The sequence below is a fragment of the Hemitrygon akajei genome, chromosome 9, assembly GCF_048418815.1.
Source record: "Hemitrygon akajei chromosome 9, sHemAka1.3, whole genome shotgun sequence".
NCBI classification, from domain to species: Eukaryota; Metazoa; Chordata; class Chondrichthyes; order Myliobatiformes; family Dasyatidae; genus Hemitrygon; species Hemitrygon akajei.
In genome coordinates this window covers 67794930-67819387 of record NC_133132.1, presented here as the reverse complement: position 1 = coordinate 67819387, position 24458 = coordinate 67794930, and the positions used below count along the sequence as shown (strand labels likewise).

Sequence of the window (24458 nt, the reverse complement as noted above, 5' to 3'; positions counted from 1 at the left end):
GTTTGTAGGAAAAAGGGCACGACGATACCAAAACCTCATCCCAACTGTGAAGCATGGTGGAAGGAGCATTATGGTTTTGGGCTGCTTTGCTGCCTCTGGGCCTGGAGAGCTTGCAATTGTTGAGGGAACAATTCAAAACTGTTATCAAGACATTATACAGGAGAATGTCTGTCACCTGAAGCATAACAGAAGTTGGATTATGCAACAAGACAATGAACCAAAACACATGAATAAATCATTAGAATGGTTTAAAAAGAAGAAAACTCATGTTTTGGAATGGCCAAGTCTGAGATCAGACCTTAACCCAATTGAGATGCTGTGGCATGACCTGAAGGCTGTTCATGCAAAGCATCTCAGAAATATTGATGAACTGACAACAGTTTTGAATGGAGGAATGGTCTAAAATTCCTCTCTCTCCCATTGTCCAAGTCTGATCAGGAAAAATTTGGTGAGGATTTTGACTGCTAAAGGAGGTTCTACCAGTTATTAAATATAAGGGTACACGTTTTTACCAGCCTGCACAATTCAACAATGTGTTCAGTAAGATACGAAAAGTACAATTGTTTGTTATTAGTTTAAGTAGATTGTGGTTGTCTATTGTGACAGATGAAGATGAGATCATATTTTTTGTGTAATTAATGCAGAAAACCAAGTAATTGTAAAGGATTCACATACTTTCTTCTTGCAACTATACCAAACGTTCAGCAACTCATCGGATCAGTTCCCATCCTAAATCAAACTACCCTATAACAACCTAGGAGAATCAGACTCATGATCTGGACATACAAATTCAAAGCACATTAGAAATGGGAAATTTAAATTTAGTTTATTTAATAAATATGCAGCGCCTATAAAAGGTATTCGTCTCCTCCCCTTGGAAGTTTTCATGTTTTATTGTTTTACACCATTGAATCACGGTGGATTTAATTTGTTTTTTTTTACACTGATCAACAGAAAAAGACTTTTGTATCAAAGTGAAAACAGATCTCTCCAAAGTCATCTAAATTAATTTCAAATATAAATCATCAAATAATTGATTAAATAAGAAGTTAACTCCTTTAATATGACATGCCAAATCATCACTGATGCAGCCACTTGGTTTTAGAGTCACATAATTAAATGGAGATCACCTGTGTGCAGTCAAGGTGTTTCAATTGACTGCAGTTAACATACGCCTGTATCTGGAAGGTCCAACTGCTGGTGTGTTGGACCTGGCAAAAACTACACTATGAAGACAAAATAACACTCCAAGCAACTCCATGAAAAGGTTATTGAAAAGCACAAGTCAGGAGATGGATACAAGGAAATTTCCAAGTCACTGAATATCCCTTGGAGTACAGTTAAGTCAATCATTAAGAAATGGAAAGAATATGGCACACCTGTAAATCTGCCTAGAGATGACTGTTGTCAAAAACTGACCGTATAAGAAGGGGACTAGTTGGGAGGGGGCACCCAGCAATGTATGACAACTCTGGAGGAGTTACAAGCTTCAGTGGCTGAGATGGGAGATCGTGCATACAACTGTTGTCCAGGTGCTTCACCAGTTGCAGCTCTATGGGTGAGTGGCAAAAGAGAAAGCCACTGTTGGGGGGTGGGGGTGGGGGTGGGGGGGGGAACTCACATGAAATCTTAGCTATAATTTGCCAGAAGGCTTGTGGGAGACTCTGGAATCAGCTGGAAGAGGTTCTACAGTCTGATGAAACCAAAATTAAACTTTTTAGCTATCAGACTAAATGTTACATTTGGCATAAGCCACACAATGCACATCATCAAAAACACACCATCCCTACCATGAAGCATGCTGTAGGGATGCATCACTGCAGCAGGCCCTGGAAGACTTGAGAAGGTAGAGGATAAAATGAATGCAGTAAAATACAGGGAAATCCTGGAGGAATACCTGAAGCAGTCTGCAAGAGAACTGTGACTTGGGAGATTTATTTTCTAGCAAGATAATGTCTTCAAGAATAAAATCTAAGCTACACAAGGAATGGTTTAAAAACAAAGTTCATGTCCTAGAGCATATATGTCAAACTCAAGGCCCGCGGGCCAAATCCGGCCCGTGGTGGAATTATCTTTGGCCCGCGAGATAATATCTAATTACTATTAAAGCTGGCCCCAGTAATCGAAGCGCCTATGACGTATGATATGGCTAATGCTGAGTTTATTCAGGTACCAGGTTTTCAGGGTTTTTAGTGTTTATTCGGCAGTCTTCTTCATAAGAAACGGAATTTGTAAAGTGAAACACTTTGTAGTTATAGCAGGGACTGAGACACATGAGAGCAGGCTGAAAAAACGGAGGCAACGAAAGCTGCGTTCGCACGCGTCCGACTGATCCGGCCCGCATGAAGCTGCATTTTGCTCAATCCGGCCCGTGACCTAAAATGAGTTTGACACCCCTGTCCTAGAGTATCCAAGCCAGAGTCCAGACCTCAATCCAACTGAGAACTTGTGGCCGGACTTGAAAAGGGCTGTTCACTCATGATCCCCATGCAATCCGGCAGAGCTTGAGCAGCTTTGTAAAGAATGGGGGGGGGGGGGGGGGGAAATCACAGTGTCCAGATGTACAAAGCTGATAGGAACCTATTTATTCATACAGATTCAAGGCTGAAATTGCTGCCAAAGGTGCATTTACTAAATACTGGCTGAAGGGGTGAGTAATTATGCAATCAATTGGTTTGTGTTTAATGATTGTAATAAATTTGTTTTCACTTTGACACAAAAGAGTCTTTTCTGTCAATCAGTGTCAAAAAAGCCAAATTAAATCCAGTGTGATTCAATGTTGTAAAACAATGAAACACGAAAGCTTCTGGGGAGGTTGGGGAATATAGATACTTTATTGGTCCCAAAGGAAATTACAGTGTCACTGCAGCAGTGCAAGTGTACAGACATAAATATTAGAAGAAGTAGAAAGAATAAAAAAAAGTTACCACAAACAGTCTACCAAGAGGGAGGTCATCACTTCTCCAGCTATAGGTTGACTCATTATAGAGCCCAATGGCCAAGGGCAAAAATGACCTCATAGCACTCTTTGGAGCAGTGGTTTTAGTCTATTAATAAAAGTTATTTTGTCTTAGTAATGTTGAGCTACAGATGATTCAGCTTGCACCATTTGACAAAGTCCTCCACCGGGGCCCTGTACTTATGCTCTTGTCCTCTGTTTATACGCCAAAATGTTGCTGAGTCAGAGAATTTCTTTTTATCTGCACTGTAGTTAGTATACTAAAAAGCTGGCAACATTCATCGATACCATGACACGACCAGACAGTTGCAACTTGGTTTATTAATGTCCCTTAGGGAAGAAATCTACTGTGCTTATCTCATCTGGCTTATAAACAGCTGTAAGTGATTCCAGTCCATTACAAGTTGATCCTTAAATGCCATGAGATGGTCAAGCAAGCATCTCGATTCAAGGGGTAATTTGAGACTGCTGATAAATTTACTAACATCTAGATCCTGAATTAATAAGTTTTAGAAACTGACACTATGCCATTCACAGGTTGTGAAAAGAAATTCTACAATAGGAATTTCAAGAAATGGGAAGGAAAAAAATGGACAATGGTTGAAGACTTGTTTCAGAATAACATTTGCTGCTGTCTCATGTCACAACTTCCTATATGAAAGGCATGCAAAAGGGTTGTTTATGTTTCTGCACAGCAACTATAAAACAGTTCAATTACCCTTCTCCTTTAAAGTAAATCTTTTAAAGCATTTGGAACAAATCACAAAATGTAATGAAACACAAATAAAACGCACCTTTTGCTGGCATAGCTATTTTGTCAGTTCGCTTAATGGAGTCATTTTTATCTTCAATCAGCATCTTTGCAGACCATGGTCTATCGTAGGGATCCAGCGTCTAGTTGCATAGTGATAGAGGTAGATACATGGTGGATTTGTACATCAACTTACATAGAGCACATTACAAATACATATAGAAAGCAGTCTATAACAGTACACTACAATTGCCGAGAAAAATGCCATTTTCTTCCTGTCGTTTATCAGTGCACATGAATCACTGTGAAGGAGGTTCGGTGCATGTTACAATGAAGACAACAAAATACAATTTTTTTTCTCCTAATACCGATTTAAACAAAAGAAAATAGTTTGGATGTCATTAACTTTCAAAGAGGAGAATCTGTTATTGAAAAGGTTGGGTATTTATCACATAGTTGGCTGAGAGGAGTTTGGTTATGGATTACAAGTCGCTCTGGGATTGGAGTTGGCAGTCAATGAAAACATCAAGTGCATATGAAAAAGGCTCATTCTACTGCACAAGTTTTAAAGTTACAAAAGTAATAAGCAAAATGTGATAGAACTCAACGATCATTTCAGGAACTATAAGCAGCTCCAAGACTTAATTTTCTGAAAAAAGGTCAGTAAATGTATCCTCATCCCTGGAATCTGAATATGACATCTCACCTCTCTCACCCTGCATTTAACATGAAAAAAATGTAGCTATTAATACAAATCTCACTAAACTGGGTGATTGAAGTTCAATTTATTTTTTTTTACCAATTTCATAAAATACAAGTAACAATTTCAGGATACACCAAGTATGAAATTCCAGTAATAATCTTCCATTTGATCAGGGATAAATTTCATTGTTTAAGAGATCGAGGCTCCCATCATTTCTTCAACTTTTCACTCTTATTCCTGATTTCACATTCACCTATCATGAAATATACTGACACATTCAGAACACAAGGCTTTCAGTGGTTCTTGGCTTCTCTCATTCATTATTCCAAGCACTACTTTCATGTACATTCAGGAAAAGACCACGATCATGATAAATTCTGAATTATTTAGATTTTGGTGGCATCTAATCATCACAGCATTCTATTTCACTACCGATTGTTCAGTATCTTTTTTGCGGCCTCACAGATCTAAATTTTCAATGTTTGTGTGGTTATTTAGTTGAGCACACTTGAGAATGTTAAACTAAAACAATGTTGTATGTGTTGCTTGTTATTTACTTCTAACTGCAAAATTTTGAAGATTTGATTTGCTTTTTTGGAGAGCAAATGCTCAACCCTGCCAGAGCTGTCCGGTTTGAACTCATACAATAAACTCAAAACTCCTATTTCAAACAGCGTATTTTTTTTTCCTTTTATTGAATTGCTTAAAATTCATTTCCAAACAAATGATGGTTCTTTCCATGATACAAATGCCAGTGCTGCATATGAAGTGTGACTTTTCAAATTAAATGAAGGCAGTATCAGAAAACCGTGTCTAAGTATACGCACCTGCCTGTGCCGTTTGTTATGCATGTGAGTGAAAAAGTCGAAGAGTGTCCCACATATGGTGTTGCAGTTTTTGCACCAGTGGTTTCCTGCATCATAGTATTCGTACACATCCCCAGCTTCAGAGAAACTTTCACAGAGCTTCTCTGTTGTATCATCCAATTCCTTCTGAGATCCTTTTCTTGTTGAAATCTCCTGTATTAAGACCCACAGAGAAGGTCATATACAACAGCACAATATACAGTTCAAAGAAATCCAAATTTACCATGTAAAAGGCTGTCATGATAGGATAATAATGTGACTTCCAACAAAATGGATATATTTGCAGTTAGGGCCTACATAATTAAACAGAAGGAAGAATACAGGACTGCATGTTTAATTCCAGATGACAATATCAAAGGGAACAATGAGGGGAGGAAACCAGGATGCTCTAAACAGAGAGGGGTTCAAGCTAGCTCCTCACTGATGATTACTGTTAAAAGTTCTGGCAATAGATTCCCATATGCTCAGAGAAACAAGGAATCATTGCGGCAGGAGATGAAACCAAATGGGAGAAAAAAAATAATGAAGTGCCAATAATGCATCTTTCAATTACAAACAAATTACTTTCAAAATATCCTATTATGACATCCTTTATATTGGTCCAACAATTCAGTAGTTTGACAAGATTTTTCAAAAGGAAATGTCAAAAGTCACTACCTCTGATGATGGCAATGTTTCTCCTTTTAGCAGCACTTTTTCCAAGGCATCATCCTTATTTAAATCATGAAGTTTTGAAGTTTTCTCTTGAATGACAACCCCCAAAATTTGAGCCACTTTGTCTAGCTCGGAAAGCTTTTTCTCTGTGTCCTCAACCTGTTGACGAACTATCGACATCTGGCGAACAATATCTTCCTGAAGCTTGCCATTTTCAACCAGAAGAGGATCCTTATGTCCATCCTTCTCACGACGTTTCTTTCTTAGCAATTCCCCTTTGCACGTTAAAGGCGGAAGGGAGAGGTGAAGATTTAGTTTCAAAATTTATCGCCTCATTTAACACGCAACTCTCCAGTTCTCCCCCTCCCCAGGTTTACAGCAGTAGGCTCACTGCAGAATTTCTGATTTTTCTAACTTCCATTGATCAAGGAGAATGTGAGTCAAAGAAAATGTTAATTGTTGCACAAGCTCAGAGACAAATTGATGTTCAGTAGATCAAGTTTGTAGGTTCAAGCTCCACCTAGAGGGAGGGGCTGAAACACAAATTTGTGAACATTCAAGTAGTAATGATTGCCCTGGACGAGGCACTGACCCAAGTATTTGACGAGGTCCAATCTGCCACTTGATAGGCAATACACTTCTCTTATGCCAAATTTCCTCTTGTCAACACCATTACAATTTGTCTTTGAGTTAAATGATCAGCTTTGATCTTCCTGAATAGCATAGCAGGCCAAAGGACACAAGGCCTACTTCTGCTTCGTTCCTACTGATATTTTTCTCAATTCTCTCTTCACCATGGTGTTTCCAGTGATAAAGCGGTTTTGAAGCAAAGCTGATGTTTGATGTGGCCCTCACCTAGTCAATATGTCACACCAGTGAGCAACAAATGATTAGTTTCCCCTCCAAAGTAGGGAACCCAGAATCCAAGACATTCAATATACACCCTGCAACTGTAGCTACTATTGCACTCCAAGTTCACAGAAATGTGGAACTACAAAGTAATCCTATAGTTAAGAAGGAATATGGTTGATAAATAAGCAGAAAAGGCATAGCAAGTAGCTAACCACAATTATTGTGTGGAATGGACTAAGTGGGTTGTTTTACAACAGTTGGTCACAGACAGAATACTACAAATTAATGTTTCTGTAACAAAACAAGAAAAACTGCTGAACACAACATACTATGTATTACGTAACAAGACCGTTGCCAATTTCTACCTTGTTGTTTACTGAGCTTCTGCAACTCATTTCCAAGATAATCCAGGCGCTTCTGCCGAGATTCTTTCTCCTTCTGAAGTTTTGCTTTTTCTTCCAAGACCTGAAGGGCATCAGCGTTAGAACACAGCACGAATTATCAAATGCATCAGTGTTACAACTAAGTCATCAAGAACACAGCATGAATTATCAAATGCATCAGTGACTACTTTGTAAGGAACACAAGTAAAACGAGATTAACTTTCATTTCAGAATTTAAAACAAGACTAGATTGGTGGGATTAACTTTCAATCTACCAAAAGAATGCTGTTGAAAAGAAGCGTAAATGAGTTAAATAAAAAGAGAAAATGAGGAGAGATGAAAACTTCTGCCGAATTAACATTTACTGAGAAACACACAGGCATTAAAATACTAACAACACACACAAAATGCTGGTGGAACACAGCATTTTGAGTGTGTTGTTTGAATTTCCAGCATCTGCAGATTTCCTCGTGTTGGCATTAAAATACTGCTCTCTTCCACTACATGTTGTCTAACAAATGTATGTTCATCCCTTCAATAATGACAATTATAAGCAAACATCAAGGGGCTGCTACACATATTCCAAAAAGCTCGTACCTCCTTGTCTATTCTTCAGCAAGGAACTCTCAACCACCAATGATAATGCTTTCTCACATCTCCAGTACTCCCTACCACTTGGACACCCTTGAGAAAACAGTGCTGACAGGGAATGATTAAGATCCGAAATTAGTCTCACCCCATTTATTTATGCATGGTTTATAACACTCCATTAAACTGCCTACTCATGTGCCTATCAAAATGTCTCTTAAACCTTGAAATTGTACCTGTTTCTACTACTTCTACAGGCAGCATGCTCCAGTAACTAACCACTTGTGGGGCGAAAAAAACTTGCCTCTTCAATCTCCTTTAAAGGTTCCCCTCTCATCTTAAACCTACGCAGATCTCATGCCCTCCAGCAGTTTCACAGTGGGGAAAAGTACTATCTACCCTAATAATATTATAAATTAATATCATAATTAATTAATAATATCATAATTTTATATGCTTCTATTGGGTCACCTCTCAGCCCCGGAAAACAATCCAAGTCTCCACTTTCAAGCAACCCTTACCTCCTGTGTTCTCCTCCATTCTATCCTTCTAATCCACCTTCAGTCCTCCCATTTTGGTGCTTTTCCCATAAACCTACTCCAGCTTCTATTCACCTACTACCCACATACTTCACCCACCAGAACACCATTTTTTCTAGCCCTCCCCCCAAATACTTCCTATTATCCTTAATTATAGCTTTGTGCCCTTGCTTAACACCTTCCTAGCTATCTACACCCTCACCTGCTTTCATGTGCCTTTTTATCCCTTTATTTCCATCTATCATTCGTCTGCCCATCTCCCAACTCCACATCTTCTTCCTCCTGGCTCCAGCTGCCCATCATCCTTCACCCTTCCTCAGTTCACCAATCACCATCATCTCAACACTCACCCTTCTCCTATTTTGGATAGCTTCCCACTTCACTAGCATCTGTACCCAAGTACTTTTTATTCCAAATTATTTTTTAAAAAAGCTACAGAAGCCACTTCTCTAATTTATTTATACCTAACCAAAATTTTAGATAGATGTAATATCACTTTCCAATGATTATACTCCATGCCCTGACCAATGAAGACAAGCATGCCATCTGTCTCCTTTATCACTTCTGTTACCACTTTCAGGAAACTTTGGACTTGGATCTTAAGATCCCCCTGTATATTAGTGCTCCAAAAGAGCCTTTGTCATTTCCTGTATACTTTCATGTTGAGTATGATCTTCAAAAGTGCAACACATCAGACATGTCCAGATGAAATGCCAGCTGTAATTTCTCTGCCCATATTTCCAACTGATCTACACTCAGTGGCCACTTTAGTGAGGATCAGTTAATGCAAGTATCTAATCAGCCAATCATGTGTCAGCAACTCAACATGTAAATACATGCAAATGTGTTCAAGGGGTTCAGTTGTTCAGACCAAACATCAGAATGGGGATTAAGTCTGATCTAAGTGATCCTAATATGGCATGATTGTTGGTGTCTGGCATGATAATTTGAGTATCTCAGACACTGCTGATCTTGTGGGATTTTCATGCACAACAGTATCTAGAATTCACAGAGAATGCTGTCAGGAACAAAAAAAAACCCAGTGAGTAGCAGTTCTGTAGTTGAAAACACCTTGTAAATGAGAGAGCTCAGAGAACAGCCAGACTGGTTCAAGGTGACAGGTATTCAGGAATGCAACAGTAACTCAAATAGCCATTCATGCTGTGCAGAAGAGCATCTCTGAACACACATCGAACCTTGAAAAGGATGGGCTACAACAGTAGAAGACAACGCTGGGTTCTGCTCCTGCACCTAATGAAGTAACCACTGAGTGTACATCCTGCTGAATCCTTTGACAACACTGCTCACTATCCACAGTTGAACCAATTTTGGTTTTGTCTGCACATTCAGTGATCAGCCCACAAACATTTGTCCAAATCAATACTGTTTCCTACAAACATGTTCTAAGAGTGATTCCTGCAGAACACAATTGATCACCGGGCTCCAAACCAGAATAGCAGCTCTTCAAGTTTTTTAATCCTCTTATTCTTTTCATTTCCACCTGCCAGTATGACACTGATTGCGTTACTTTAAAAAAAATGTGGTTGTACGTCAATTCAGTTCCTCTTTCAATTCCCACCTCTCTGCCCTCAGCCTTCTCCACTGCCACAGTGAGGCCTAACAACAAGTAAAACACGTCATATTCCACTCGGACCATCTGCAAACCAATGGCATTCCACTTGGACCATCTGCAAACCAACGGTATGAACACCAATTTCAGGTAACCCACACCCACTGTGTCTCTTACCCCACCAACATCAACCAGGTTCTTTCTCCCTTTTGCCACCTTTTCCCACTCTCAATCCCTTGTTGCCTCAATGCATTACCACACCCACCTCATTGTACCTGTCCATCATCCAAATATCTGTCCACCTGGGCTTTTGCTACCTGGCTCACCTTTGCAATCCCCTCACTCACCCAGCGCTACCTGCCCTACATCCTGCCTTTATCTGTTTCCACCCATCATCCACCACCCTGTCTCTCCTTCCTCTCATTTCTATATAGTGAACGTCTTCCCTCTGTACTATCAGTTCTTGCAGGTCTTAACTCAATGTTTCAATAGAGGTTGCTTGATACGTTCAGATCAGTTTATTTTTCACTCCACAACAATGCCACTCCAAAGAACTTTTCATGTTCTCAGGAAAGAATTAGGCAGCATTGGCACATCTCCCCACACATATACATCACATCAAATTCAAAAATGATGACCTTGCATCTTGATTTCTGATATGTTCCTGAATATAAAATGGAGGGGAGAAAATAAGATATCAAGACGATCAAACCTCCAGACAAAACAAGCAGAATGTTGTAATACTAGAGGTTGTAATACTAGAGGTTTGAAACATAAACATTTAGTCAGTCATTGTAAATGGTTCAACCACATTTTCTGGAAGCTTAGAAAAATGCCCTTTGGCCCACCACATCAACACTGACCACACACCTAATCTCATTTACACACCAGTTTTTTTGGACTGGAAACCTGTAACTCATGATATTCCATGGTAGTCAGTGCTGGCACCATTGTTGTTTGCTATTATTTATTATAGAATGTGAAGCACAAGATGACACTAAAATAGGAGGCATCAGAGAGATCATGATCACTTGGGTAAGTGGGCTGAGGAATGACAAATGACAAATTCGGACAGTGTTACATGTTCGGAGGTCAGCCTGAGGTAGGGCTTTCACAGTGAAGGACAGGGCCCCGTGAAGTTTGGTAGAACAGAGGGACTGAGGGGTAAAAGTGCCTGATTCCCTAAAAGTAGAGTCACAAGTTGACAGGGTGGTGAGAAAGGCATTAGTCAGTCTGGGCTTCAGTCAGGTCGCTGGATATAGAAGCATGAAACTAGAAAGTGTGCAAAGAAGATCTACAAGAATGTTGCCAAGGCTCAAAAGCCTAGTTAAAGGGAGAGACTGGCAATTGGTGGCTTCTTTTCCTGGCAGCACAAGAAACTCAGCAGTGACCTTATAGAGGTGTATAAAATCATGAGGAGCATAGGGTAAATGTGCAGTCTTTTTCCTTGGGAAAGGGAACTAAAAACTAGACAGCATACAACAAAACTCAAAGCCTTACATTTTGGTCCCTCCAAGTCATTAATATAAATAGTAACAATTGAGGGTGAAGAACCAACCCCAGTATTCTTCCACTAGTTCTAGCCTAAAATGGACCCATTTATGCCAACTCTGTTTTCTATGTGACAGCCAGTTTTCCATCCATGCTAACAGAGGTCCTATGGGCACTTAATTTATGCACCAGCTTCTTACATACCACACTGTCAAATCTATTTTGGAAACCTGGCTCACATTCTCAAAGAATTTGAGCAAATTGGTCAAACACATTATCATAACCAATCCTCCTTGATGAGATTTGATAATATTCAGCTTTCCTGAATGATTAACTATTTCATTTATTGCCAATAATGATGTTAAACTAATTGCCTAATTCCCCACTTCTGACTTTCTTTTTGAAGGAGGAAATCACTTTGGCTGCTTTGCAATCTTCAGGAGCCCTCCTGTAATCTAACAAGTTTTTTTTAAAAAATTGTCAAGCAATGGGTTCACCATCTCTGCAGCCATTTCCTTTAAATTCCTTGGGTCTAGGTCATTGGGTCCTGGCAATGGAAACACCTCAAGTCCCGTGAGTTTCTCTACTTTGTTCCATGATTCAATATTCAACAGGGTATTCAAAAGATTACCCAATTATCATATAAATATTTGTAGTGTTCCCCATGGGAAGTATGGATGCAAAGAAATGATTTAACATACCAGTCATTTCTTTGTTCCCTGCTAATAATTCATCAGCCTCCCTCTCTGGAGATCACATAATTAATTGCTTCCAGTGGAGTGTGTCTCAAATAGCCTGCAGTTTGCAGTTTCTACTGACAGGAGAAGGGGCAAAGGCAGGTAACTGGCATCTTAAAATGAGTTTCTCTGGGGAGATGGGGCTTGACAGTGGTGGTTGGCAGCTCATCTAGAAGGAAAACTGATCTCAAACTTTCACTGCCTTACAGCTATATCCACTCATGGGGAAGGCTTTGGGAGTAAAGCCTGAGGAAAACCCAGAGCTGGAGTCCCTAAGGCAGTTTAACATTGAATGGTTACAATGTGACACCACTGATGACAAACTGACAGTCTCTGCTGTTCCTTTGGAATCATCAGCTGCGTAGACAATAGCTTGCTCTCCATATCATACTGCCCTGGCTTGCACATCACATAGAAAGCTGGGATGCAACATCCACAGCCAACCCTGACCAACAGAGGGCCACCACATGTACATCTGAATTTGCTCAAAGCCAATTTTTTCCCCCTCGTCTTATGATCTTTTTACATCTTTCACTGCTGAATCATAAATAACTTTCCAATCCTAGATCAGCCATTTGATGTGATAAGTGACAGTATTAATCTGGTCTGCAAATTTTCTTGAATTAAATACAATAGGGTCTTCTAAGAGCCTCTTAGATAGGTACATGGAGCTTAGAAAATTAGAGGGCTATGCACTAAGGAAATTCTAGACAGTTTCTAGAGTAGGTTACATGCACAGGATAATATTGTGGGCCGAAGGGCCTGTAATGTGCTAGGTTCCATGTCCTCTATGCTACCACCAGACCTTGCTACTTTCTATGCTCTACTTTTCAATTCAACATTATCTGTGACCTCCTTTGTTAACCACAAAATGTGTTTTTCCCATGAAACTCCTAAATAGTTGGTTTAAATTCCTGTCAGTGTTATGGGTCAGCAGTTTGAATATTTGAATATCTATCCCTTAGCTTATTTTCACAAGTCAACCCAACATAAACACACTTTTATACTACCCTTATTTAAATTGAAGATTGTGGTTTTGGCCCTGTGTTAAACATCAAACTACATCTGGAATTCTATCAATAATATGTTCATTGTTCTAAGGAGACATTTCACAGCATCTCATTAATTCTTCATTATTCTTGATTACATCTAAAAGAGTCTACCTGAGTATAATTCTATTGCACAACTGTACTAAGGAGGAATTTTTGCTCCACTCTGCAAATTCTTCTACGATGACAGCCTTGCCACTTTGACTCAACCCATGAATATGTAGACTAAAATTTCTCATTTGACATTGTGCTCTTGAAACAAGCCAAATATATTTTCCCATTTCTGCTCTGCCCTATTGAGAATTGCCTAGTCTATATTGGGATATATAGACTAGTCCCACCTGTCTTTTTTACTAATGCTCTTCATTTCTACCCAAAATAATTCTACATTACTTTCTACTCTCTTTATATTATGACTCACAGTTGTTACCTTCCTTGACTAACAATGCAACCTGCCTTCTTGAAACATGAAGCACCCAGTCCTGATCATCCTTCAGCCACATTTCCATAATAACAAATTACACTCACGTTGTTATTTATGCAATCTGTCTTATATATCATTCGAATAATAACCCATAGGTTTTGATTTTACATTCCTCCCCCCCCCCCCTAACCCTGAATTTGCTCAATGCTGCTTTCTTTTGTCCTGATGAGGGTCTCAGCCCTAAAAAATGACTCTTTCCATTTACGCTGCCTGACCTGCTGAGTTCTTCCAGCATTTTGTGTGTTACTCTGAATTTCCAGCATCTGCAGAACATCTTGCATTTATTTTTGTTTACATTTTCTGCCCCAGCCTGTCACAGTTTGTCAATTTCCCTCTAATTATTCTCCGGCAGCATTTTGTCATGTCCTTGTTTTATTAAATATCCATTCTTAGAGCCCTGCTCCCTCTTCTCAGAGGTGAGACAGAATATCTTCAAGGAAATCAAGAGGAAGGAATGATTTATTTGTGCACAGGTGGGATCAGTTAAAAGGTCCCAAAAATGTAAACTTTCCATAGGATGAATCATCAATGAGAACTTGTTTAAGGTCAGTTCCATCAAATTGTTTAACATAATCAGAAGCCTGAATGATAAAAGTTAGGTACTCAATAATTTTAACTTAACTCAAATTTGTCTTTCTACAGTTGCAAGAAAAAGTTTGTGAACTCCTTGCAATTACCTAGTTTTCTGCATTAATTACTCATAAAATGTGGTCTGATCTTTTATTTAAGTCATAATAATGGACAAACATAATCTGCCTAAACTAACAACACACAAACAATTATACTTCTTGTTAATACTGAGTACACTATTTAAATAATCGCAGTATATGCTCAAACCTCTTACTTTTACGCCTTTTACTTGGTGAGTGTGTTTTTGTAGGGCAGGGCACCTCTACAACCCACACCTCCAATCCCATCTCATTGATTGGAACACCTGACTCCAAATAGCTTTTGTAGAAGGCTCTATCAATGAGATGAGATTGGAGGTGTGGGTTGTAGAGGTCTCCTGCCCTATAAAAAACACAAAGTCAGGTTACTGATAGAGCTTGCTCATCTCGAAAGAGAAATATCTGTTTATGTGCTCCATGCCTCAATCAAAACAACTTTCAGAGGACCTTAGAAGAATTGCAGAGATGCACCATTGGAAAAGCACAAAAGCATTTCTAAAGACCTGAGTATTCATCAGTCCACAGTAAGATAAACTGTCTACAAATGGAGGAAACTCAGTACTGTTACTGCACTCCCTACGAGTAGGCATCCTGAAAAGATCACATCCAAAAGTATAACATGCAATGCTGAAGAAGGCAAATAAGAACCCAAAGGTAACAGCCAAAGACTAACAGAAATCTTTAGAACTTGCTAAAGTCTCTATTCATGTGTCCATTTTAAGAAAAACACTGTGGTGTTCATGGAAGAACACCATGGAGGAAACCACTGCTCTCCAAACGAAACATTCTACATGTCTCAAGTTTGCAAAGAACCACCTAGATCTTCCACTACACTTCTGGGACAACATTTTGTGGACAGATGGGACAAAAATTGAACTTTTTGACAGAAATGCACAACATTGTCTGAAGGTAAAAGGGCATTGCACTCCAACACCAAAACCTCATCCATGAAATATGGTGGAAGTAGCAATGTGGTTTGGGGCAGTTTTGCTACCTCAGGGCCTGGATAGCTTGCAATTGTTGAGGGAACAACAAATTCAAAATTGTGTCAAGACCCATTACAAGAGAATGTAAGGATAAAGAGAAGTTGGATAATGCAGCAAGACAATGACAATAATCCGAAACACAAGAGCAAACCAACAGAAAAAGAAAATTTGTGTTTCGGAATAACGAAGTCGGAGACCAGAGCTTAACCCAATTGAGATGCTATGGCATGTCCTGAAGGGGGTTGTTCATGCAAGGTATCCCAGTAATGTTAATGAACTGTAACAGTTTTGTGTGGAAAAATGGTCTAAAATTCCTCCTTGCCATTGTGCAAGTCTGATCGGCAGCTACAGGAAATGTTTGGTGGAGGTTATTGCTGCTAAAGGAGGTTCTACCAATTATAAAATACAAGGCTTCACATACTTTTTCCAGCCTGGACTGTGAATGAATCAACAATGTGTTCAATAAAATCACGAGAAGTACAATTGTTTGTGTGTTATTAGTTTAGGCAGATTGTGTTGTCTATTATTGTATTCAAATAAAGATTCGACCACACCTTATGAATAAAATGCAGAAAACCAAGTAATTGCAAAGGGTTCACAAAATATTTCTTGCAAATGTACAGTTGGAATCAAGAGTTCTGCAAGAATTTGAAACTCTACACATACATCCTTAAACTCCATGTTCAGTTGTATCTTTCACATCTTCGGTAATTACTGAGTTCATTTTCTGGATGTCAGCATCTATTTGCTCTACATGCATTCTCACCACCTATTTTTTAAAAAAACCGTACACAGATGATTAAGTGAATTGAACAAAGGATTGGATGAAAAACTTCCCTTGTCGCAAGGAACTAGTGAACTAAGGAATTAGCTGTGATATAATCTAAACTCAAACACGAGAAAATCTGCAAATGCTGGAAATTCAAGCAACACACACAAAATGCTGGTAGAACGCAGCAGACCAGGCAGCATCTATAGGAAGTAGTCAACGTTTCAGGTCGAGACCCTTCGTCAGGACTAACGGAAAAAAGAGTTAGTAAGGGATTTGAAAGTGGGAGGGGAAGGGGGAGTCCCGAAATGATAGAAGACAGGAGGGGGAGGGATGAAGCTAAGAGCTGGGAAGTTGATTGGCAAGGGGTAGTATTATACTCCCGCCTTGGAAGAAAGGGGGAGGGGAGCACCAGAGGAAGATGGAGAACAGGCAAGAAGTTATTGTGAGAGGGAGAGAAACAAAATTAGTGATGGGGTAAGAAGGGGAGGAGGGGCATTAACAGAAGTTAGAGAAATCAACGTTCATGCCATCAGGTTGGAGGCAACCCAGACAGAATATAAGGTGTTGTTCCTCCAACCTGAGTGTGGCTTCACCTCGACAGTAGAGGAGACCATGGATTGACATATCGAAATGGAAAGTGGAATTAAAATGTGTGGCCACTGGGAGATCCTGCTTCCTCTGGCGGACAGAGTGTAGGTGTTCAGTGAAACAGTCTCTTAGTCTGCCTCAGGTCTCACCAATGTATAGAAGGCCACACCGGGAGCACCGGACACAGTATATCACCTCCACTCACAGGTGAAGCGTTGCCTCACCTGGAAGGACTGTTTGGGGCCCCAAATGGTGGTGAGGGAGGAAGTGTAAGGGCAGGTGTAGCACTTGTTCCACTTGCAAGGATAAGTGCCAGGAGGGAGATCGGTGGGAAGGGATGGGGGGGGGAGGACGAATGGACAAGGGAGTCATGTAGGGAGTGATCCCTGCAGAAAGCAGAAAGTGGGGGGGGGGGGGGGTGGGAGGTATGGAAAGATGTGCTTGGTGGTGGGATCTGTTGGAGATGGTGGAAGTTACAGAGAATTATATGTTGGACCCGGAGGCTGGTGGGGTGGTAGGTGAGGACAGGGGGAACCCTATCCCTAGTGGGGTGGTGGGAGGATGGGGTGAGAGCAGATGTGTGTGAAATGGGAGAGATGCGTTTGAGGGCAGAGTTGATAGTGGAGGAAGGGAAGCCCCTTTCTTTAAAAAAGGAAGCTGTGAGAGTTTGTGGGCTTATAGTAAACATCGGTAATCTAAACTCATCTATTCTCACATGGCAAGTACATTTTCTACCTTCTAATATACTTACCTGTCTTTGCTTAACTCTCAAAAGTATTTAATAAGATATAAAAGATTTCTAAACATCCTGTAGTCATGAAGTTCGAAGTAAATTTATTATCGAAATACATACATGCACTGCCCTAAGGTTCATTTTCTTGCCGTCACTCACAGTAAACACAAGGAGACATGATATAATCAATGGAAGACCACACACAAAGATTGGCAAACAACCAATGTGCAAAGACGACAAACTATACAAATAAGAGGGGGAAAATAATGATAATAAATAAATAAAAAGTATCAAGAACATGAATTTGGAGCCCTTGAAAGTCCATGGGTGTGGGAACAGCTCAGTGTTGGGCTAAATGAAGGTGCATGAGGTTATCCCCTCTGGTTCAAAGCCTGATGGTTGAGGGGTAAGAACAGTTCCTGAACTTGGTGGTGTGGTACCTGAAGCTTCTGTACCTCCTTTCTCATGGCAGCAGCAAGAGAGCAAGGGCTGGATGGTGGAGTTCCTTGATGGTGGCTGCTGCTTTCCTGCACCAGAATTCCTTGTAGATCTGCTCAATGGTGGGGAGGGTTTTAATTGTGATGGACTGGGCTATATCCACTACTCTGTCAGATTTTCCATTAAAGGACATTATTATTTCCTTACCAGGCCATGATGCAACCAGCATCTATAGAAGCTTGTCAAATTTTTAGATGACATGCCAAATCTTGACAATATGCTAAGAAAGTAGAGGTGCTGCCATGTCGTCTTTGTTACATGCTGGACCCAGGACAGATCCTCAGAAATTATAATGCTGAGGAATTTAAAGTTGCTGACCCTCTCCACTTCTGATCCCCCAATGAGAACTGACTCATGGATCTCCAGATTCCTCCTCTTGTCAATAATTAGTTATTTGGTTTCGCTGAGAGATCAGCATTATATTCCCTTTTTTCTCCCTCCTCACTTCAACCTAGTTGAACTAGTTCAACCTAGTTAAACTATTAGAGAAACTCAGGGCTAAAGGCAGACAAGTTACCAGGACCTAATAGACGACATGCTAGAAATTCATTAGTGGCTTCAGAAATGGTGATCCCATTAGTTGAAAATGTTCAAACCTCACAAAACACTGGGAATGAACAAAAAAAATAGTCAACATGACTCACTTATTCAAAGAGTCAGAAGGCAAAGAAGTACAGGCCAGTCAATTTAAAAGACATTACTAGGAAAATATGAATCAATAACCAAACTGGAAATAGCTAACCACTTGAGAAAGCTGAATATATATAATCAGAGTCAAATTTGTATGAAAGGTAAATCACATTTCACAATTTTGCTTGAATTCTTTGAGGATATGACAGGAAGAATGGATAAAGGAGAACCTGTAGATGTAGTGTATTTAGATTTCTGAGTCATTTGACAAGGCACCACACAGAAGAACATTTTTTTTCGGTTAAAGCCCAACAATATTTAAGGTTTCCATGTTTGTTGATATAAAACAGGCAGAGGAGCATGATGTGATAAGGATACTATGATTCTGCAATGGGATACACACTTAGTGGTTACTTTATGAGTACACCCGTATACCCGCTCATTAATGCAATCTAATCAGCCAATCATGTGGTAGCAATTCAATGCATAAAAGAATGCAGATGTGACCTAAAGGTTCAATTGTTGTTCAGACCAAACATCAGAAAGAGGATGATATGTGATACATTGCATATGTACTGCTGCCACAAAGTTGATGAATTCCACCTCGTATGCTGGTGATATTTAACCTGATTCAGATTCTAAGTGGCTCTGACTGCAGGATGATTGTTGGTACCAAATGTGATGGCTTGAGCATCTCAGAAAATGCTAATCTCCTGTGATTTTCATGCACAACAGTCTCAGGTTTACAGCAAATAGTGTGTAAAACAAAAAAAAAATCAATTGAGCAGCAGTTCTGTGGGCAAAAACATCTTGTTAATGAAACAGATCAGAGGAGAATGACCAAACTGATTCAAACAGACAGGGAGGCAACAGTAACTTAAATAATCACATGCCACAACACTGATGTGCAAAAATATATCTCTGAATACACATGTTGAAACTTGAAGATGATGGGCTACAGTAGCAGTAGAACCCACCAGGTTTCACTCCTGTGGCCACTATATTAGGTACACTCCTGCACCTAACTAAGTGGTCAGAGTGAACATTGACTGAATGAGCAGAAAATGTGCAATTAGAGTTCAGGGTGGGAAGTATGATGCCACACATTTTATATAGAGAAATCAAAAAGCAGATAATCTGAATCAAGAGACTCCAAATGAGTGAGGTACAGAGGAACCTATGTTCTACTGCACAAGTCACTAAAAGCCAGCAGATCGACCTAACAAGAATTTCAGACAACTAATACCATTTTGGCATTCAGTGCAAAAGGAGTTGGAGTTTCAAAACAAAGATTTTGTTGCAATCATATAGTGTATCTGGAAGGTCTCAACTGAAACACTGCAAAGTCGAGTCTTGTTGAAGGCAGTCCAAAGGAGATTCACCAGGCTAATTTCTGCGATAAGAAGGTTGTCCTACCAAGTGAGATTATAATAGCTTGGGCCTGTATTCTTTCAAGCTTGGGAAGAATGAGGGGTGAGATTCAAACATACGAGATCCTCAGGGCCTGACACAGTAGATATCAGAATGTTTTCAATGGTGGGAGAATCGTGAACAAGGGATCATAACTACAACGGACAATTTCATTATTTGAAACAAATTTCTTCTTGCTGAGGGTGGTGAATCTCTGGAATTCTGATGGAAGCTGGATCACTGTAAGCACTTAATGTGGAGTTGGAAAAGTATTTGACAAATCGAGGAGTGGGTGATACGGAAAAATGGTACAGGAGTTGAGCCAACATTTGGTAAATCTAGGAGGGGCATGTTGAAATAGCATAGAAGCATGCCAGCAGAGATCAGCTACAATCATAGTAAGTGTTGGGCAAGCTTGAAGGGCCTCTTGGTCTGACTTACATGTGCTCATTTCCTGCCTTTTTAGATTCTCTTCCTCAATCTTCATTATTTTTATTCTTGTGCAGTTGCATTTTTTGGGTGACTTTCCACCTGCTTTGTTATTTTCCCATTTCTACACCTTTGGTGTGCTTTTCATTCACATTTTTCTCTCCTTTTTGGTTCACCTCCTTTTCCTATTCTCTCTCTACACCATTACCCTAATTAAACGCATCTCACAGGGCAACATTCCACACCATTTCATTTAACCAAATACTGTTAAAAACTAAATCAATGATCCTTCTCTCACGAACAGTACACTGCAATACTGAACCTGCAGTGTCCATTCAAGCTCATCTTTTGATTCGGTGCTAAAGCATGATCCATTTTCCTTGACCAAAATATCCACGAAGAGCTGCACCAAAGCATAGCAGAACCCACTCCACCTGAAATCTTCCTTTGGGAAACCATGTCCTCCACAACGGTAACTTGTGTTAGCCACACACAAGACTTTAGTCCAATTCATCTCTTATTGACAAAGCACAATTAATATTCTCAGTTTAACTTGTCAGAAAAAAAAGCACATAAATTTTAATTTTCTCTTAAATACACAAGAAACAGCAACAAACCTTTCGTTTCTGCTCAGCTTTTCTTTTATCTTCCTCAGTAGACTTGGACATCAATCGGTTTGAGGACGATTCTGGGGTTTGGGTGGGTGTAAGAGTTGTCTGCACTCGCACTAGCACTGACTCCTCTCGTTTTTGGTCCACAGTTTGTGTGGGATTCTTGACTGTTTCAATGACCCTCAAATTTGGACGAGAGACTTTTGATTGTGGCATCATTACTACCACTGGACTACTTGGCTCACTGACCTGTGGAGGTGGGTATCTTGGCCAGGCAGGAGCTGTGTATGCGAGATAAGGGTTGTACTGATTAAAAGCAAGTGGTGGAGGATTCAGCGGATAGTTTATTGGAGGTAATGCAAATTGACCATAGGGTGGCATGACAAATGCTGATGATGGAGTAGGCAATAAACCAGACTTACAGTTTATTGAATTAGTTGGAGCAGGATATAGTGGAGCTGCCCTCTCAGGCTCTTTGGCCTTTACATTTGTATCTCTTCTGAAAGATTCTTTGCTCTCTTTCAAACCTGGGTGAGGGGTATTTTCTTGTTTTGACAATTTCATTCGGGACTGCAGATGAGGCTCCAGTGATTTTGTATCATTTCGGGTCCTCAGTTTATCCCAAGAGCCAGAATTATGGGAATCCAAAGGGCTATCAGGTGATTGTGTTGAAGATTTCTTCCCATGAAGGCGCTCCTGAGTACGAGCTGCCAACTTGCTAATCTCTGAAACACCAATATCGAGGCCAATAGTTTTCAACAAGTCATGGATCTTTTCATACTCTTTATCAGTCTTCCCCATTTCTGTATTGGACAATCCCTCTGGCAGATTGGTTTGTCTTAGAGGAAGAAGGTTGTTGAAAGAATAAGATGGTCTAAATTTGCGAGAACCAGTCTTGTCTTCCTCAAGATCTCCATACAGGAACCTTTCTTCATCGTCTATATTTGTAAAGTTATGTTTCCTTTCTTGGAAATTGTTGTCAACCTCTGCCAATAGGCCAATTATACGAGAGAATCCACTGTTTCCCTGACTGGCTTGCTCGTGTGGAAGTAGGAAATCCGCACCACAGACCTTATTTTCAGAAGAAATTTCCAATTCTGACTTTGTGGTATACTTAGCTGGAAAATGGAAGATGGTATTTGTTAAACCAGAGAGTCCAGCCTGCTCAGTAATTCGATGCATTTCTCTGTTGTCTCGCATGAAAGAGAACTGTTCAGACTCAGGGAAGTTCAATTCTTTCTGTGGCAACCGCATGAAGCTTTGTGATGGAGAGTAACTATCTCGACGTTCAGCCTTTTCATTCATCGTGACACCACAATATTCATCAAACTAAAAAACAAAGTTGCCAAAATTAAGAGTTAGCACAAATCACATTTTCACATTCATATTCACTATTTTAAATATTTAGCTATTTCATGTTATGGCCAGAGGCAATCATTTTCTAAGCCGAGAAAAAGAATCTGCATATACCATGACTACGCTGTACATATTCTTAGCTTTTATGTTGATAATAATCAAATGGCAACCTTTGAACAACTAAATTAAAGGCATTGTGAAAGTTGCATCTTTCGGTTTGCTTACTTGTCCCACACTTCTAAATGGACACTTAAACTACCTATCAGTAGTTTATTCATTCATTTATTTGGAGATACAGCACAGTAGGCCCTACCAGCCCAACAAGCCCACGCCATCCAATTACACCCACGCGACCAAATAGCTTACTAACCATATGTCTTTAGGATATGGGAGGAAACCCACAGTCACAGGGAGAATGTACAAACCCCTTAGACAGTGGCATGAATTGAACCTGGGTTGCTGGCACTGTAATAGTGTTATGCTAACCGCTAGGCTACTGTGCTGCCTCAACCTTTACTACTGGGAGTCAAAAGCAAGGAGTGAGAAATGTAAATAATGTTCTATCTCTTACATAATTAACATTCAAACCTGGAGACTAGCAATTTAGAGAACTGCATAATTTTTCTATACAAGTTTGCAATAATCAGTTTTGAATTTTTAGAGGTACAGAGTAATATAACAGTAGCCCTTCAGCCCTGATGAGCTCAATGCCTTTCATTCTCACTTTAACCAATAAAGCATTGGAAACACCTTCACAAACCCTCAGCAGCCCGATGACCCTGTGATTTCAGTCTCTGATGCATCCTTTAGGAGGGTGAATCTATGGAAATCATTTAGCACAGATGGCGTACCTGGCCAAGTACTGAAGACCTCTGCTAATCAACTTGCTGGAGTGTTTACAAACATCTTCAACCTTTCGCTTCAGCAATCTGAGGGACCCACCTGCTTCCCACAGGCTTCAGTAATAGTGGTGCTCAAGATGGAGGTGGTAACTTGCCTCAATAACTAACATTCAGTAGCACTTACATCCACTGTGATGAAGTGCTTTGAGAGTTTGGTCATGAAGCATTTCAACTCCTGCTTGAGGAATGACTTGGATCTGCTTCAATTTGCCTACCGTCACAAGTCAACAGCAGATGCCATTTCATTGGCCCTTCACTCCGCTCTGGAACACATGGACAATGAAGATGCATATATCCAAATGCTCTTCATTGAAAACAGCTCAGCATTCAACACTTTCAGCCCCTCAAAACTAATCCCCAAGCTCCAAGATCTGGGCCTTGATAGCTCCCTGTGCAACTGGATCCTCAATTTCCTCACTTGCAGACCCCAGTCAATATGGATCGACAACAGGACAAGTGTACCACAATGTTGCAACTATATGTGACATATATCTACTTTGAGAATGAATTTCCTTTGACATTGAATATTCACTGATTTTTTTTTGGATGCTGCTCAATCTGTTGTGAGCTTCCAGTAATATATTAATGCAAAAGTTTAGGCACCCCCGGTCAAAATTTCTGTTACTGTGAATAGTTAAGTGAGTAGAAGATAAACTGATCTCCAAAAGTCATAAAGTTAAAGATGAAACATTCCTTTCAATATTTTAAGCAAGATCAGTGTATTTTTTGTTTTGTACAATTTTAGAGTGGGAAAAAAAAGGAAAGGAGCACCATGCAAAAGTTTGGGCACCCCAAGAGATCTGAGCTCTCAAATAACTTTTACCAAGGTCTCAGACCTTAATTAGCTTGTTACGGCTATGGCTTGTTCACAGTCATTGTTAGGAAAGGCCAGGTGATTCAAATTTCAAAGCTTTATAAATACCCTGACTCCTCAAACCTTGTCCCAACAATCAGCAGCCATGGGCTCCTCTAAGCAGCTGCCTAGCACTCTGAAAATTAAAATAAATGATGCCCACAAAGCAGGAGAAAGCTACAAGAAGATAGCAAAGCATCTTCAGGTAGCCATTTCCTCAGTTCGTAATGTAATAAAGAAACGGTGACGGTCAAGTTGAGGTCCAGAAGACCAAGAAAACTTTCCAAGAGAACTGCTCGTAGGATTGCTAGAAAGGCAAATCAAAACCCCCGTTTGACTGCAAAAGACCTTCAGGAAGATTTCGCAGACTCTGGAGTGGTGGTGCACTGTTCTACT

At 40.0% G+C, this 24458-nt stretch overlaps 1 protein-coding gene across 1 annotated transcript in view; it reads right to left on the bottom strand.

Annotated features, from left to right (window-relative positions):
• Positions 1 to 24458, bottom strand: part of ppp2r5d (protein phosphatase 2, regulatory subunit B', delta) — a 232454-nt gene that overhangs the window by 173035 nt on the left and 34961 nt on the right. The window contains exons 4-8 of the transcript XR_012100240.1: positions 20958 to 22280; positions 7151 to 7250; positions 5937 to 6208; positions 5241 to 5432; positions 3754 to 3853 (exon numbers count right to left, since the gene is read on the bottom strand). The gene's annotated coding sequence lies outside the window, so the exon portion shown is untranslated. The remainder of the gene's footprint in view (positions 1 to 3753; positions 3854 to 5240; positions 5433 to 5936; positions 6209 to 7150; positions 7251 to 20957; positions 22281 to 24458) is intronic.